The sequence below is a fragment of the Cupressus sempervirens genome, chromosome 5, assembly GCF_028749045.1.
Source record: "Cupressus sempervirens isolate cs-2001-9-10 chromosome 5, ASM2874904v1, whole genome shotgun sequence".
NCBI classification, from domain to species: domain Eukaryota; kingdom Viridiplantae; phylum Streptophyta; class Pinopsida; order Cupressales; family Cupressaceae; genus Cupressus; species Cupressus sempervirens.
This window is the reverse complement of record NC_143122.1, coordinates 1,057,328,630-1,057,338,672: the sequence shown is the minus strand read 5'-3', so window position 1 is coordinate 1,057,338,672 and position 10,043 is coordinate 1,057,328,630. Positions and strand designations below refer to the sequence as shown.

The following is a 10,043-nucleotide window of genomic DNA, read 5'->3' as shown; positions in this document are numbered from 1 at the left end:
TGAAAAGATGACAGAACCAGCTTTCCAAAAATATAACGTTTTCAAAAAAAGGGCATGGGACACAAAAGATAAGCAAGCTAGAGTCAAAAACACAACTTCAGACTTCAACTAAAAAAATGGGCAATAAAAATGCATCAAAATCTAAAAATACATATACCAATGTCTACATCTCGAAACCATCTTTTCAGTGCTTCTTTCGGATCGGAAAAATACCTATGCATGCTCAAGTTATGGCCAAAAAATTGCAAGTAGGTCCAAAATAGACCCCGGAGAGGTGCAATAAGGATGATGATGTAGGGCTGACATCATGCTAATGTCAGCATTTCATGGCATTAAAATTGATAGCTTGAAGGTCATCACAGTAAAAAAAGAGGCCATGTGGCAGGTCCACGTGGCAGGGGTGACGTGGTGGGCCCACGTGTCACCCTCGCACTGTGCCAAGTGGTTGTAAACCCACATGGGTAACTGTGTTGCTGACCAAGTGATAGTTGTCACTATCGACAAATAACAGGCTACCATGCAGGAGGGTAGCACTGACTGGGCTGAAGCGGTGCTGACACGCAGGCAGAAGACACATGTTCAAAATTTGTGGCTCCACACAGGTAGGTAGAGGACAGGCTATGGAGAGGAGTTTTCACCGGCAGAGGTTGTGAGACTAAGCATAGAAGCCAGCAGATTTTTCTGGATCACGAGGCGCCACCGAGAGAAGCTCTGCAGAGGAGGTCCGACGGATTTTGGGTGGTGCAACTTGTGCAGGCGGATAGCAAGTTGTGTGCGGGCGGCCCCATAGTGGTCGCAATAGCACGGCCTAAATTTTCTTTTAATTTTTTTAAATGTGCAAATCGTCCATACAGTCTGTACGGCAGCCTCTGATCTAAAAAAAAATTTCCTTTCGGAGCCCTATCTCTAAAATCAATGAATTTTATATGGATCCTACCTAAAAAGTGCCTTTTAAATCTAATGGTAGCATCTGTTTGGGCCCAATGTGCTCCAAAAATTCGTTGTTCCCCTGATTTGAAGAAAAATGCACAAACAAACAAGGGTTTGTGACTTCAAATCATGGCTTCAAAAATCCTTCAACCAAGCAGCAGCAGGAAGGCTCTGATACCATGTTGGAGTTGATGAAATCCAACTTCGAAGACACCCAAGATCACCTGCATGCAAGAACCTGTCAAAGAGAAGTGAACGAGAGAAGAGCGTGGAGCTAGGGAAAAACCCTAAATGGACATGAGAGAGAGAAAATATGCAATCATAAGAAAATATGTATTTACAATATGCAAAATGTGATATTGTTGTGAAAATACAAAGAGAGAGCCTAAATATAAAGAGCTCAAGGAATCTCCTAGAACAAGCTAGAAGACGCTAGGAGATAAGTGTGACAACTAAGCATACATCCAAATGAGGTGAAAATTTCTCAAACAAGGTGAGAGGATAAGTATGACTTAGGAGAGAACAAACTCATGTACTGTCAACAACTTATAACTAACTCCTAGACTACAACTAATAAATAAAATGCATTTACCTAAGTAAGCTTAAGTAAATAGAATAATTAATTAATAATTAATTATTTACTATAACAAAAAATACCAAGTAGTTCACAAAATTTTAAATGTTTTTTGAATTATAAAGTTTAAATTATTCAATCATTGTTGTTATTGAATGAATTTACCATTATTTTGAGGCTATTGTCATGCCAATTAATTTAAAACATTATTTTATTAATTTTCCATTATTGTCACAATAAGGCTTTAGTAGGAATGGAAATCATGCCATGAAAGTAAAGGCCTAACCTTCATGGAATGACATGGTCTAACCTATATTATAGTTTATTAACATCTCAAATGCAGATTCGTGGGTGAGCAAGGTGATCGCAGTGAAGAATAGTGAAGGAATAACAATGAAATGGTGGATTGGGTAAGCAGTAATTAATCTAGCCAAACAAAGGGTATGTTTTGTGTTTGGGAACATTGTATAATGATCAGTTGATGGTGAATCCATCCCCAATTTGGTTCAGAAGGGTGTGGAACCGACAGATTGAGGAAGCCCTAGAAAATAAGGGTTTGAAGACAAATTTGGGGTTTTTACATTTGCAGGTTATTGAAGTCTAATTCCTTTGGGATTTGGTCAATTTAAGACATAAGTAGGCTCTTTCCAGGAATTTGGATTGATAGGAGATCATCAAAGGCTACTTCCTTTGTTAAATTGGCTAATTTTGTGCATTAAAATAGGGCATTTGTTATAGATAGTGGGGTTTGTCCAAAGAAGTCATGTAGAAACTTTTGATATGTTGAAGAACTCCATAAAGGGTTTTTGAAAATATCATTGTCTTACTTAGTGCCTTTAGAAAAGAGAGAGTTATTCCCATTTCAAGTATGCATCAGGGTTAGTAGGCAGAAAATTGAGCTTTTGGAGTAGTTTGAGGAAGTGTTGTGGGAATTGGAGTATTTGGATTATGTTGGAACCTTAGAATCCCTTGAATCCAAGTAATTGGGAGTTTGTAAGATCACAATCATTAAATTGGGAGTATTGTAAAAGGCTTTAGCAAGTCAGGTTCCTGAAGCAATTGAGGTCTTTTGGATAGGTCAAGTGTCTAAACCTCTGAAATTTCAAACTCTTGTTGTGTTTTTGAATACAACCACCCTACCTGACACATCAGTTTTAGAAGTAGTCACAAGCCTCAATGCATGAGGTGATGTATCTACTCTAAGGATTACTAAGAAATATTTGGTTACACAGTTGACAAAATTGAAATGGGATTGAAGAGCTATGACAATATAAGATATTAAGCAGGAAGATGTTATGGTAAAAGTTCATTTGCTAAATCAAAAGATAGGAGAGGTTTAGATCTAGATCATGGATCAAGATACAAGATACAGAGATAGTGGAAAAATCAGAAGCCCCCAGATGCTCAGATTGTGACACCAAATGTGTTGTGACTAACCAACATTTAGATTTGAAACCCATTGTTGAGATTGTTCCTAATGAGAAGCAAAACACAAGCTATGTGTGTGGAAATAGTTTTAAGATCCAGTGCAATGGCCATGATTCAAATTAATTGGCCATGATTAGGGAACAACTTGTTCATATTGAAAATCAACAATCCAGCTTGTTGGAACTTATGAAGGTAACTTGCCAAAATCTTGATCTTTTTAGGTTTGCAAAATATCCCATTGTTTTGAATTGGAAGAGTTGAAGATATATGAGTTTATAGTCAATATCATAACAAACTTGTTTGTTAAAATTCTTTCAAGAATAGCTATCAGGTATTGCTCTTGAGATGCCCTTCAATTGAAATGTATCAGAAATAAATACCATGCAGTTTGATTGCGTGTAATCTATTTCTTTTTATGTTTTCTAATAATGATCCATTCATCTCTATTATGAATCATATATTCAACAAAAAGCAAACTGCAAGGTTCTATTATTTATATTCAAGTTTCTCATGTCAAATTCTAGCCATTTTTTATTCAGTCCAATCTCAAAGCTTCTAATTTGTCATAAGTGTTTCTGGTTGCTATTGCTAGTTTAACTACTTGTTCAGTTGTTTGTTAATGACAACAATTCTATTATCTTCTCACCCATCTTAGTAAAAGGCTAAAAGCTTTTATGATAAATTTCAAAGTTAGTCAAGTGCTTGTAATTTCTATTGCCATAGAATCATTCCCAAGTCCAACATAGTAAAAATGTTCATTTTGTTTCTCGAGGATTTGGAAAGCTTACAGCACAATTCCATGGGTAAGGCTCAAAATTCTTTGACAGATGTTGCAAAATTCAGAGGATCACTAAGATATTAGTGTAGGTGCACGAAAAGTCAAAGTGAATTAAGAATATTTGCAACATATAGGGAATAAGAGAAATTTTATGTTAACTCTTGAAGAGACAAAGATGATTTGTAGAAGAAGGCTATCCTAGTTTCTCCTTAAGTTATTATTGACTTTAAAACTAGCTGGTACTTCTTGAAAAAAATGTATCTGGAAACTATCTAAATTTTAAAGTGCCAATAACTCTTTTGATTATGTCAGTTCTTTAGACTTCTTGATAACTCTGGTTGGTAAACTTAAGTTTTTTGCTTCTAGGATTGAACCATGTAGGTTTTGAGTCAAATTCATTGACCCATGTTTCATGAGTCCTAGTTCACAAGAACCCATCTCTAATGAAAATGAAATGAACACTGCACTCACTACATCTAGGTGAGAAATCATGATGAAGAGGCCATTGTTTAAGCTTAGCACCCATGTTTCTTCAAGCTTAATATTTTTGTGGTGTTGTGTTGAGAAATCATGATGAAGAGATGTCCTAAGCAAGAACTGATACACATGTTTCCTTGTCTGTGCCTATAAATGGTAATCATGATGCTTGCAAATAATAGTTGCCCCAGAATGTCTTTGTCAACAAGCTTTGATATGTTCCTTAGTAATGTGCTAAAGTCTAAATCTAAAGATATTATATTTATATGGGCTCTTGTGTTCTAAGTAGAAGTTGGCCCGCTAGATGATGTTCATTTAATAGAGGCTACATGATGAGTGTTCAAGGGATGCTCTAATTATTTTTACTCTCTACTTTTCTCTGGGCATTTTTTAAGCAATATTTTTATCCTTTTATCGGATAATTTTATACAAACTATAATGGATGGTAGGACCAAGCATAAGTTGTATTCATTGTTGATCTAGCATGTTATTTGATTTTATGCATGCCTAGATGTAATTTAAAACTTTCTAGGTGCATTGTGAAGTACGAACATAGATGATACATCAAAAATTAACTGAGCATAAAGTTTGCAATGTGCTTAGTACTTTCATTGTTTACAGTTGCTTGCATTTCATTTCTAGATAGTTAAAAACTTAAATTTTATTTTCAATTGTTGTGCTTTCAGATATTTATGGGAAGCTCACAAGATGGGTTGCATTCTCTAGAAAAAAGGGTACATGGTTTGGAAAGAACTATAGATGAAATGGCTCAGGATCTTTCTTTATCAATTGGTAGGATCACTACTATTGAAGATGGAAGGGCTACTTGTTGTAAATTCCCTAGTTCTATGCTTTTAAGATCCAAATTTTGAAAGAAAAATGAAGGCAAATACCCACCTACATAACTTGTTGCATCTGAGGGGTCATCAATGAGTAGATTTCGAAGAGGTGCATCATACGGAGCTGAAATGGGGATTGATATATGGGATAGGAAGTTCAAAGGCTTGCGGGGTGGTTTAATGGTGAATCCCTTGGTAGATGTCTAGGGGACATTAAATAGGGCGACCACTGAGTTTATTTCAAATGACACTCAAAGGTCTATATTAGAAAATTTGGAAGAAAATCATTTACCGAAACATGAGACATAAATAGGTCTAATGAGGGTCCCTCAGTAAGGAGCACATTGCAAGTATCAGAAGATGAAGCTATTGCTTTCTCTAGTATGTAGGTTCCAAGCAAGGATGCAAAAATAGAGGTGTGTGATTCTGTGAAAGAAAATTCATGGCCAATAGCCACTGACAATTTATTTAATAGCAAGATAGGTTAGGGCAGTGTCAGTTTTTGGAGTGTTTGGACACAGTCAATAGAATTTCTATGGAAAGGGGATGTAGAGTCAGCATTTGGCAAGGTCTTCTACATTGGTGATGTTTTCTTGTTGATTAGGCTTATGAATCATATTGGTCTTGTGTTGGAACATTTATCTAAAGGAACCATTTTGGTAAACATTTCTTGTTGATGCAGAAATTCTTGGGTTCAATAATCCCCTAGATTGAACACATGATTTATCCAATGAACCTGTACTAATAGGATGTGTATTCTTTTGTTTTGGTATAATGATAATTATAGTTTATTTCTTTAGCTAAAGGTTATGATTTTTTGTTAATTTTTAAGATTATATCAGTGTAGTCCCTTAAAACAATTACTATGACTACATCATTTACATGTCATCCCCCATCTCTCTGTTATCAAGAAATCGTAAGAGGTCTTTTTAAATATTATATCCCTCAACATTTGCTTGATTGTCATGGAGACTGGCCCAGATCAATGGTGGGGTTTACTAATTTTTGTTTCAAATCTAGGATCTTCTGTGCCCAACATTTAATTTTCTTTTCTCCAAATTTCTGCACAAGTGTCCAAACCAAAGCACCATTTTGAAAGAAATAACCAATATAAGTTTCTTATATTATTTCATTTATATTATATTTTTTCTTGATGCTCAGGTTGTTGACTTGATCGCAAGCAATGGCTTAGATTATTTGGGCCTCTCTCTTGATGTAAAGAAATACATGTTATCAGCCTTACAAGAGGCTTCATCAAAGTATTTTTCTAATTCTTCAAATAGAAACTTCATTGCTTAGAGTGCATCCAAGTTGTCTATTCTTTGGATGGTGGACTCATTGAAAGGTAGGTAATCAAAGGAGCAAAAAATAATTTTCATGTCAGCACTTCTCTTTCTTTCAATGGAGATTGACAAAAATGAGTCGAGAGCTTTTCTATGTTATCTTCTTTAGGCATGCAAATGTCCCAATTGAACACTTCCTTCCACCAAAGAGTATGTTGTTCCTTTTTCATAGACACCAGTCTACTATTTCATGATGATTTTGAGATTTTGTAAGCATTTTAGCAGCCTAGTAAAAAATTTTGTCACATTATAAGAGATGGAGAACTACTTGCTAGATCAAATATGTGGACGTGTTCCACTTTTGAGTTGGAAATAATTCTTCATTAGTAAGCATTTAGTTGAGAATGGGATCGAAAAGCTATGATAGTAGAAGATATTCAGTAGGAAGATGTTATAGTAAAAGTTCATTTGCTAAATTGAAAGATAGGAGAGGTTCAGATCTAGGTCACAGATCAAGATACAAAGATACAAAGATATAGAGATTTGGTTACATAGTTGACAAAATTGAAATGGGATTGAAGAGCTATGACAGTAGAAGATATTAAGTAGGAAGATGTAGAATTTGCATCTATGGTACTTGGCTACAAAGTTTACCTTGGCTACAAAGTTTACAAAAGTAGTAGGATAAATTATATTTCTACTACCACTATATAGTGTCTTAGGATGTTGAAGGAGAATGCACAAATAGATGTTTGTAAAATCTTGAGAGAGCAGTTGATGGAGAATTTGAAGAAGATTAAGAAGGATATTTGTCAAAAAAACACTACTCAAGAAACATGGTCAATGAAATTGACTCAAAAAACTACATTATCACCATAATTGTTGTACCAAAACATTTGCAAAAATTGGTGTTACTCCTCTATCACAACATCCTTTTTGCAAAAATTTTGTCATCTCCAAGACTATTATAGAAGTTCACCTTTTAACTTCATCATAAATATTATTGGTTACACAAACACTAATTATTGATATTACATATGTATACTTATTTTATCAATTTCTTACATATGTAGACATTTGATAGAGATTTTTAAAAGATATATAAGCTAGTTTATATACCATTCATAAAGTGACAGGGTCACTTTTCAATCTACCTTGGGTGTCTGATGCAGGAGCATCCAGAGGTATAAGGGCAATCTTGTGTCAACCAAAAAAATGTACTTAGACTCAATTTTTGTTTCATGTGTTTTCATTTTTGGATACCCATTTGGGTCAAATAAAGGTTCCAACTATCACAGTCCCACTATCAGTGTTCTAGGATAGAGTATTTGAACACCTTAGGATACGTGTAAATGTCAAAAAAATAGGAGTATGTTATTGAGCCATCATTTTGGTGAACTAGAAGGTGTAAATTGGCCAGATGAATGTAATTGTAATTTAGAGCATTCCAGAAAAAGAATCAAGTCAAAAGGCCCCACGGTTTGAAAGTTATTGCAATTTTTTTATTTTTGGAGACCTCCTAAGAATGCTTCAAAGTTAGGTTAGGGGCATTAAATGACCTCAAAAAGAGACAAAAAATGGGGGACTAGCAAAGCTTGTCCATAGGGCTATAGAGCGCTTCAAGAGCTTTCCAAAAATGTAAACAGTTCGTCAATCGAAGCTACGGTTCAAAAGTTATGCCTCCCGAAAGTTCGGTTACCATTTCTGGATTCTTCTCAATTTTTGTCGACTTCTAATGCAGCTTTTGGAGCCTTCTATTTGGTCGGTGGATGCTAACTAGCACTTTCTAGAATATACTCCTAATCCTTGACCCTTCGGGGTCTATTTAAGAACATTTCTAGCATTGTAAAAGGCAGTTCGGAGTGGAGTTTGAGAGGAGGTACTGAAAGGAGAAATTATCTCTAGATTTATACTATTGTAAGCCCATAGGGCATGTTTTGAAGTCTATTTTCTCTGTACTGAATGTATTAGCTTATTTACAAAGTTAATAAAATTTCCCCTTTCCTGTTGTGTCCATTTTGTGCTTGGGTTCTGTCCCCATCACAAAATGACACAATTCAATGCAACTTTGACTTAGATATCACACACTAAATGTCATTGAATCTCTAAACCTCACCTTTTTGTCAATGTTTTTACAGTATATTGTGTGACCACATATCTCCTGCTCATCTTCAGACTGCAGATAGAAATTAAAATAAATGATAAACACTAAACTACAACTACAATGCATCCTCGCAGTCATTTAGATTCATTTGCATCACAAAAATATTATAGGTATATGTACCAACCAAAAAATTAAAATTAATTCCACCCTAACTCCTGCCACATAATCCCATCTTTATATAAATAAAAATAAAAAGGATTGATCACATCACTCACTTTTGGAAGATATGTAGGGTTAACTGGAAGAATTGTAGTCTTTAAAGGAAGGATCCTGACAGGATAATATCCCAGCATGGTTCTTGCAAGGCTCAAAGCTCTTCTTGCACCCTCTACAAACACAAACAAGCAGAGCAATATTGCATTCAAATTATAGTCCCAATGAATGTAAATTTGTCCATGCACACAACCAATTAAACTGAACTACACTAAAAAACAAATGTGGGACTCACCTTCATTATGAAACTCTACAAAAGCAAACTGAAGAACTAAATTGGGGTCACTACATATGTGGAAATCAATAACCTTTACATCAAAAAGAAAGTGCCCTTTTTAGAAAAACATGTTTCAGCCAAGATTTGTGTTGTAAGATTACTAACCAGTGAGTCAATATGTACCATAACACAAATCAAATCAACGCAGGATACTAGTAAGTATGTTGAGGATTCAGGTGTAAAGATTTTGAATATCTTAGTTAAGCATCGATCGAGTAGGGGGAAAAAACCATGTCAATTCATTTTGGCCCGCATCCTAGCACAATTTTGTAGCAGTCCCAGCAAGCTTCCCACCATTGGCCACACCTTGGGCCCTCTCAAACGACCTACTATTGTCTTGAACCATGCCATGTATGCCACTATAACAGCAACCACCAATGCTATGGTTGAAAACTCCATGGCTATTTTCTCCAAGCTTCTTATCCTTCTATAAAATCACCCAAACCTTTCTCTAAGGTCCCAAACGAAAGAACCAACGAGCACAAAATTGCTTCAAGGCACCTTAGAGCTATAATTTTCAAGTATTTCCTATATACCACTGTTTCTATGGTTTTCACCAAGCTTCATTCATGTAGATATTGACTTCATTCATTATCTATAGGACCTCCATTAAACTATTCTTCTTGGGCTTTGAGAAATCAGGGGCTTTCTTTTCTTTTCCACCTGGCCAAAAATATATGGAGCGGTCGGCAGGCTTCTAGAGGACCACGAAAGCATAGATGAGTTCGAGTAAATCCCAGCTCCGAAAAGCCCAAGTACTGATTGAGGATTTAAGCATTACACAAAAGAAAACAATGTAGAAGAAAACCCTTACATAGCTCTAGCTCCTTCGCGTGCTCAAACATCAATGAAATCAAAAATGTTTTTTCATTTTAAAGTTAAGCCCATGTTGGTCAAAATTTCAACCAACACGGGCTTAGATTTTTAAAAAAAAGAATTTATTCCTTCTACAATCCAGCCAACGTAAACCTTTTTAATTGGTGGTCAAAAAATTTGGTAGAAAAATAAGGTCAAATGCAGTAGTGTGATAAACTTGTCTTTCCCTTTCACTTCACTACCATGAATAGGTCACTTGTTTTG

At 35.4% G+C, this 10,043-nt stretch overlaps 1 pseudogene; it reads left to right on the top strand.

The window, feature by feature from the left end:
• Positions 1–517: 517 nt before the first annotated feature.
• On the top strand, positions 518–6,379 carry LOC149559603 (TORTIFOLIA1-like protein 1; annotated as a pseudogene).
• Positions 6,380–10,043: the final 3,664 nt, after the last annotated feature.